Raw genomic sequence first — 8363 nt, forward strand, 5'->3', positions numbered from 1 at the left:
ATTAACACAGAAGAAACTTGTTTTTGTACCAACTTCAAAACGTACAGACTGTGATAAAAATGTGATAAAAGAAAATAGACCAAGGGAAAAATTAATTTTTCACTTACATAAGACAACAAAAATTAGGCGAAGCTTCATGAGAAATAATACGTGTAGATATCTAACCTTACTTTTTAGTTCAAGACTAAATATTTAACAGACTAATTAGGCATCTTAATCTTAGATACACCACCCTTTCTAGAATACATGAATTAAATAGCTGTCCTTCTAATTTTCAAAAAATTGGAAATACAAAATATGAATTATGTAGCAGAACAGATAAACAGGCAGATGAATCACAGCATCCTTTCATTCATTAGCAGTACTAGATTAATTCAACTTAACATAACAGGCTTTCAAATGTTGTAAGTATGTTGAAGAATTTTAACAATTCTTTAATATAATTGACAAGTAACCAATTAACAAAGTGTACTATTGTAATCTCTAACAATGTTGCAAGTATGAAACTAAATGATATTTTATGAAACTAAATGAATGTTTGGGAATAATTATCTAAATTGTTCTATCTAGATTCTACAGCTTTGTGTAACTGAACTTCACAGCAAAGCTTATACATAACTTATAGCTAAGGCTAGAAAACAGTATTTTATTTTCACATTTCTTCAACTTTTATAAACAGGGTTTATAAAATTCATCAACAGCTAACTTTTTCTTTATGTTCAGTTATACAGGATGCAGTAAAAGCTAGTGGAACAAAAAACCTCCTTTGCACTATTTTTATTAGAAATCAAAATAAAATTTAAACAAAAAACAATAACATTGTCTCAAGTTCATTATATAGTTTTTAATGGAAGCTTCAGAAAATGCAGGTGGAATAAAAACTTTATTAGAACAGTTAAATAAAAATTTCATCACAAAGTTCTTTGGTTTGAAAAATAATAAAAAATCTGATTATTTCTACCAAATATAATTTGGTGTTCAAACTTTAAATGATTTAATGCAATTTTTCACTTTATATTTAATTTGAAATTACTGAAGTCAAAGAAACAAAGAAATTGTAAAGTATTATTTACAAAAAAGTTTTAAAAAAGAATCTTAATAGTTATTTGCACCAGCCTAATTTCTAATAAATAGATAAAGCAAATAATTCATTTTAAATTATAAGAGACTTTAATATAAACAATTTAAAAGCAGCATACATTAATTATAAATATGATGACTTTCAATAACTTCTTATTAGTATTTATCAAAAGATATTTCTGTGAAACACTTTTCACAGAAATATCTTTTGATGTTAAAGTTATGCATCCACAACTTGTTCATAAAAAACAGTGGATTTTTTTATTGCAAAGGAAGGTAGCAGTAAAAAGTATTTATTTCTGCTTTAATTCTTTGCATTAAAAAATTTTAAAAATGGGAAAAAATTTTCAATTAAATTAACCATATGGTAGTGTCACAGTTATTGGCATGACTCAATTATTGGCACTTTTCATTTTTTTCAAAAAATTATATAACTAGTTCTAGTTGAAAAGTAAAAAATCATCACCGTATAAACAGACTAACGTATCGTCTACTGTTTGAGCAAAATAATTTTGCTGGTTGTCAATTTAAGTAAAAAAAAAACGCAATAATTTGCTGAAAATGTTAACCTCGATACGGTTTTCATTTCTGAAGAAGACGAGAACATTATTTTGATTCCATAATTTATTAATCATAATCAGAAGTCCAAAATGGCACCAAAGCTAATATAAAATGTTATTTAAAAGTTAACACAATAATTTTTATTTTACAATAAAAATTTCCTGAGTTATTCTTTTTTTAAATTTGGGTGCCAATAATTGTGACAACAACTCAAACATTGGCATGGCGATATTTTTAATTGAATATGTTTATAACTTTTAAAATAAGCTTTATTTCAAGCTTTTGTTTTCAATATTAATTATATTTAAGTTATTACTAAAAGTAAGTCTAAGTTACTTTGTGTTCTATTAATTTGTTATTCAGTCTAAAATACAAAAATCAAAGCAAGATAAAGCAGTATGACAGTAGAGGCATAGAGCTAGCGATTGACTTAAAATATCGGAGATGTCTATCTAATCTGCTGCAAAAAAATATAATGTTACTCGCATTACTCTACAAACTAAACTATCTGGTTTAAGCAGTCTAGTGTGAATACCTGGACCAGCACATACTTTGCCACTATTTATAGAAAATGCATGTGAGAAGCATCTTATTGAAATGTCAAGAAGGGGATTTCCCCCAAAAATAAATGACTTACAACTAATTATTTCAGATATATTACATAAAAGCTCGCACCCTGCTGTATTTAAAAATTGAATTCTTTCTAGATATTGGGCATACAGATATCTAAAAAGGCACCCTGACTTGAAGTCTAAAGCATCAGAGCATTATTTTTTAGGTCGGTGCAATGTCACCAGGGGAAACTTTTCTTTATTATTTAAAAGAGTTATTTAAATGTTGGTAGTGGAAAAAATACTAAAAGTTACATTTCCAATAAACCTATAAATAAAAGAAAAAAACGTCTAGTGTATGCTCTATCTACACAATTGCATAGACAAACACTAACAAATTTTGTGGTTTTTATTGATAAAATACTTTTATATAGATATGTATTTAATATAAAATATATATATTAGTTCTTGTACAAACAAAAACAAAAACTTAAACTTTAAAACGACAGAAATAATCGATGTTTAGGTTCTCTAGATCTGGATTAAAATTGATGCCAATAATTGAGTTGCGTGTGCCAATAATTGAGTCAAAGTGCCAATAACCTGGGACAACGAATTAACTTACTTATAATGTGAATATATACTAGATTTTTTGCACAAATGAAAAATTAAATGCGTCAGATCATTTACAAGGTATTTATCTAAAATTGTGCCAAATTTAAAAAAATTTTATTCACTGGTACGATTTTTGTACATAAATTAGTATCAAAAACAGCCTTAAGGTGCCTATAACTGTGACACTACCATATCAGCTTTTTGTAATTTTTATTTATACTTCAATTGGTTCATTGGTATCTTATTAGAACATCAAATATATGTTCTAAAGTAAAAGAATGTTTTTAAAAATAGCTAAAAATAACATAGCTAATAATACTAGAAGAAATAGAAAATTTATAATCAGTGTTTTGATTACTATTATTTCTACTTGCCTAAATAAATTTATTTAAGGAATTTAAGAAATAATGCTAACAGTAAGTACGCTAAAATAAAGGAATAATGCTAACAGTAATAACAAATAATAGAACAATATGTATGGATAATTTATGAAAAATAAATAGCAAACTAAATTTTCAAAATTTAAATTACTGATAACAGTTTTCATTTTTTTTTTTCTTTTTACTTTGAAATGTACAAATACAGCAAATTGGATATTTTTCGTCATAAATTTAAATAAATATTTCCATTAAAGTTCGTTAATTCAAAAGTTAAAGGCAAACTTATGAAAAAATATAAAAATTACGTTTTTTACAATGTTATTTCGTTACGTAGTGAATGTTTCTGTACCGTAATTATACAAAAACAATTACAGTAACTGTATCAAAACAAATAATTATTGAGGCTTAAAATAATTATGTTAAAAATATTTACGAAATTTGCGGACCTAAAGACGCCACCTGACTTTGCGGTATGGAAACATGCATTAACCTATGGAAACATGCACCAACCCAAACGATGATGTTCTTCTAATTTTTTGTATTAATTAGTAAAGTATTGACTATTGATAACGCTTTTTTCTAATTTTTGTTGTTTATTCGTGGAAAAGGATATTTAAGAATGTCGGAAACAGTATTAAATGATCCTGAGAAAGCTACACCTTTAATCAAAATGACATTGGAAGACTCTAAAATTATGTCTATTGAAGCACTTCAAGTATTTCTGTCGTTAAGAAAAAAATCATATGAAGGTGATCACGAAACTTTAGTATATAGGTAATTATTTTTTCATCTATTTAATTGGTATTCAAATAAATGACAAATTGATTATCAAAAATATATATGATTAACATATTTTCATATTCGCATCATATATTAACATATTTTCAACAATTATAATTATTGAAAAATATGTTATGTTGGGAAATATATTTTTAAGAAATGGTTTATTATATAATCAATAAATATTGATAATATGATTTCTAATATTAGTTTATATATTTTTTAGAGTTATGGCATCGTTGGAAGAAAAGGTTCCTGTAAACATTGAAGCAGAAGAGCATTATAGAATGTCATTAAATGAATTCAAGAAGAAACTTATTGTTGATGGACACGTCATGCCAGATCCTTTATCATTAAAAAAAAAAGAATGGATAAGCGATTCTCAAAATGGTATGTTAAAATGGCCTCCTGTTTATTACAACGATATTTCTAACTACCTCCAAAAAATAAACACTTCAAGCGATCTTTTACACAGATTAGACTGTGAATATAAAGAAGGCAAAGGTTTTCGTTATTTTAAATGTGACTTTGTGAAAGAAATATTTTGGTCAGGTATAGGAAAAAACTCAAAATTTTGCATGCTTTAAACTAGAGTTACTCCTTCACAAAAAACTTTTAATCAACAATATAATGTTTGGGCAATAGTAAAAAAAGACAACCCAGGGGGTTATATGATGATATAGTATGTTGGAAAAAAATCCGGTCCGAGTTGAAAAAAAAACCCGAGAAACCGGTCAAAAACCGAGAGAGTGAAAGATCAAAAAACCGACTAAAAGGACTCTGAAAAAAAAAATAGGATAAAAAAAAAAGGTTCCGAGTCTTAAAAAAAAGAACGACGTCACGCGCATGCGCAGAAAAAAAATAAAGGATAAGGTGAATTTTTTGATATGAAAAAAATTGTTACATTTAAAAAATAGTTTTATTCATAATAAAATTTACTATTTAAATTAAATGGGGGAGCGTCACATATCCACACTTCTACGAGTTTAAATGGAGGGACGTCACATATCCGTTTTTCTATTTCTTCTAGCAGAAAGCAACCCGTAATACGGGTTATGGTCGGACTGTTACTTAATTTATAGTGACTATTTTCCAGAATTTAAAGTTGCTAAACCTTAACTGATACCCTGTAAGAAAAACGCCTTCAAATTAAAAAATTAAACCATCAGTATAACTAAAATAAATTAATTTACTAATTATTTAACTTTATTTGAGTAATTTACAACTGACATAGGTCATATCAGTGTATGGCAGAACCATTTTCCCAGACATTGCTAAGTTTAACACAATACGTTTTTAGTTACTGACACAAAATAATAACACTTTATCATGCCTTAAATTGACGAAAGATTAAAGCTAAATTCTTGTTATATTTTTTATAACATGAACTTTAATTAATAAGATTAATATGGAATACAATTTACCTGCTTTTCGGTAGTCTGTTGTCATACTTAAACTGCTGTCATGATGCCAACTTGTCGGTGTTGTTTTACGACGTTATTTTACATTGGCTTTTAGTAAACTTTAGTTAAATTTAAAAGACATAACAAATAGATTTAAAATATTTTAATAAAAAAGAAAAAAAAAAATGCTTGAAAGAGCCAAACTAAAAACATTAAAGATAAAAAATCAAATAGATATAAATAAATTGCATTTATATAGCTAAATAGTCTTGGCTTATAGTAAATTTTAAAAGCAGTGTTTTCAATAAATTAAACTACCAATTAATTATTTTTAACAAATAGAATGTAGCATCATATTATGATGATTGGGAAGTGAATCAATTTAACTATATTTAAGTTTAATTGGTGAAAAACAAATAAAATTTCAATTAAAAAAGATAAAAACAAACCAAATATACAACAATATATCATAAAAAGAAATTTCAAATTAAAAAAAATAAAAATAATCACCGAAGAAAAAACGGCAACAAAAAAGTTATAAATATCTTCACTGATAGAAGACATTTACAACCTTTTGGTTGCTATTTTTTCTTCGGTGTCTCCCAACACCCAGGTATGGATGAGCCCTCCATTTGATGGATGGCTCATCCATACCGCCATTACTTTGCCACTTATTGAAGGACCTCTCCGAGAGAGGCCCTGGGTGTTGGGAGCATTATCTTTGGTATTCCTCAAATGTTAATGACTCTAAAATTAAAAATAGAAGGATATAATAAAATTTAAAAACATTTACAATTTTTTTAAATCAAAATATAAAGCATAACCTCGCCATTTTCACAGGATGAAGAGGATGCTAAAAATAAATTAAAAAAAAGTAACTTAAAAAGAGTTAAACTTGTGAGAAATTTAATTTTAATAAAAATATGTGTAAAATGCAAACAGTTTAAAAATGTCATATTTATATTAAATAATTTTTTCATATTTCGTATTTCTCCGTAAAAATATATAAAATTTAAAACACAGCCCTACCAGTAATGCTTCTACCAGACACTAAAGACAAAATATACCTCAGAATAATTGATAGAATTATATTTACATATAAATAAATATATAACTATAATTTTTTTACCTATTCCCCTCATTTCTTACATGAAATTGTCTAAAGTAAGAAAAAAGATAACTGAAGCTAAAACTAATAAAAACTAAACTAAAATTAACTATAAACTAAACCAAAAAACTAAAATAAACTTTAAATTTTAGTGTCTGTACCTCAGAAGACAAAGGTTGGTTATCCAGTTTTTTGTGAAAATGAGCTATGTATGAGACCTTTTTAGTGTTTCAGTATCTACATAAGTATAAAGACTGTTTTCCTGCAACAATGTGAAACAAAGTTTGATCAACATAAAGGGTCTGGTGTCACAATGTTTAAAGGAAAAACGTCTGTAGTTCAGAAATGACTTTTCACTTTTTTTATTTAACTTTTTATTTTTGTCAAAATTATATTTCATGTGCCTCAAGACAAATTAAATAAGAATTAAATAAAGCATAAAATTAAATAAAACATAAATTTAACCATCAAGAATAAAAAAGCCAATAAAGACTAATTATTTTACTATTTACTCTCTCCCGGACAATTTCTAAAATGTGACAACTGACTTGGACTACTGAGAGTACAGATATAAATGCTTTATTTAACTATTCTAATCACATAATTTATACTTAGTTTTTTTTCCAACTCTCCTAAAAGAAAAAAGAAAATAAAGCTTAAGTGCTTGAAGTTTTAAAATTCCAGTTACAGTTCAAATAAACAAATTCCTATTAACAATTATCTAATAGCAAAAACACTGACTTATTTCAGTCTTCAATTCTGTGTCTAAACAATAAAACCACTTAAATGTATAGACGTTAAAATATCTACTTAACTTTTTAAAAATAAATTCACTAAACTAATATAACTAATACCTTTATTAGCTCTCTCTTGATCAACTAAAGAAAATAAACTTCAATTAAACTAACTTGATGTAAAATAATAAAAAGCTGTCCTACTGAGAATTTTAAATTTCTTCTCTATTATTGACAATATAGTTTTAAGTATTACCTAAGTTCTTGGGCTTATTGTATAAAATTATAAAAACCTACTGTTTTACTTCTAAGTCAACAACAATATTTTAAAAAACATTTTAGTTACTTTATAAAAAAATAAAAATTCTTTTAAACATACTACCTCTCTCTTCATTGTTGTCAACTAAACAGAAAAACAAACAAACAACTGATAATAAATTTTTCCTTTTGGTAGTAGGTTATTAAATAGATTAAATAGATCAAAGATCTATAATCTGCTCTAGCAGTCTACAACCTTATCATTAAACTATAACTATTTTCTACAACCTGGTGTAATTTAACATAGATATATTTTTTCAAATGACAAAAATTATTAAAGTACATTATATAAACATAGAACAAATGTAGTGATAGTGGATTTAATCCAAAAATAGAAAGAACCTTTAGAAAAAAGCATACTGCTTTTAAATCTACAAAAATTTCCAACTTACATTTTTTTTATCTACATTTATCTATAATAAAATATGAATTAATAAGTTACCATTATTTGAAGTTGATCCAGAAGCAACTAAAATAAATTATCAAATAAAAAGTTTATTTATATAATCTTGACGATAATCTTAAAATAAACAATATTTATTGCTTGAAAAGTTAAGTAACAAATGTAATTCAAGTATATTAAAATAAATGTACGAAGTTACCTGTTGTGGCTGGTGCAACTGAAGTTATAACTAAATAAAAAAATATTAAATAAAAAAGCTATTTTATCTATCCTATCTATTTTATCCTCATGATTATGTTTAAATAAACAATATTTATTGATTCTTTTTAAAATAAATTAAAAAACATTACTATTTGCTGTAAAAAAAAATAAAAGACATTACTATTTGCACCAACTGATGATGCTACCACACCTAAATGACAAAATTTAT

Source organism: Hydra vulgaris, chromosome 02 (genome assembly GCF_038396675.1).
Source record: "Hydra vulgaris chromosome 02, alternate assembly HydraT2T_AEP".
Taxonomy (NCBI): domain Eukaryota; kingdom Metazoa; phylum Cnidaria; class Hydrozoa; order Anthoathecata; family Hydridae; genus Hydra; species Hydra vulgaris.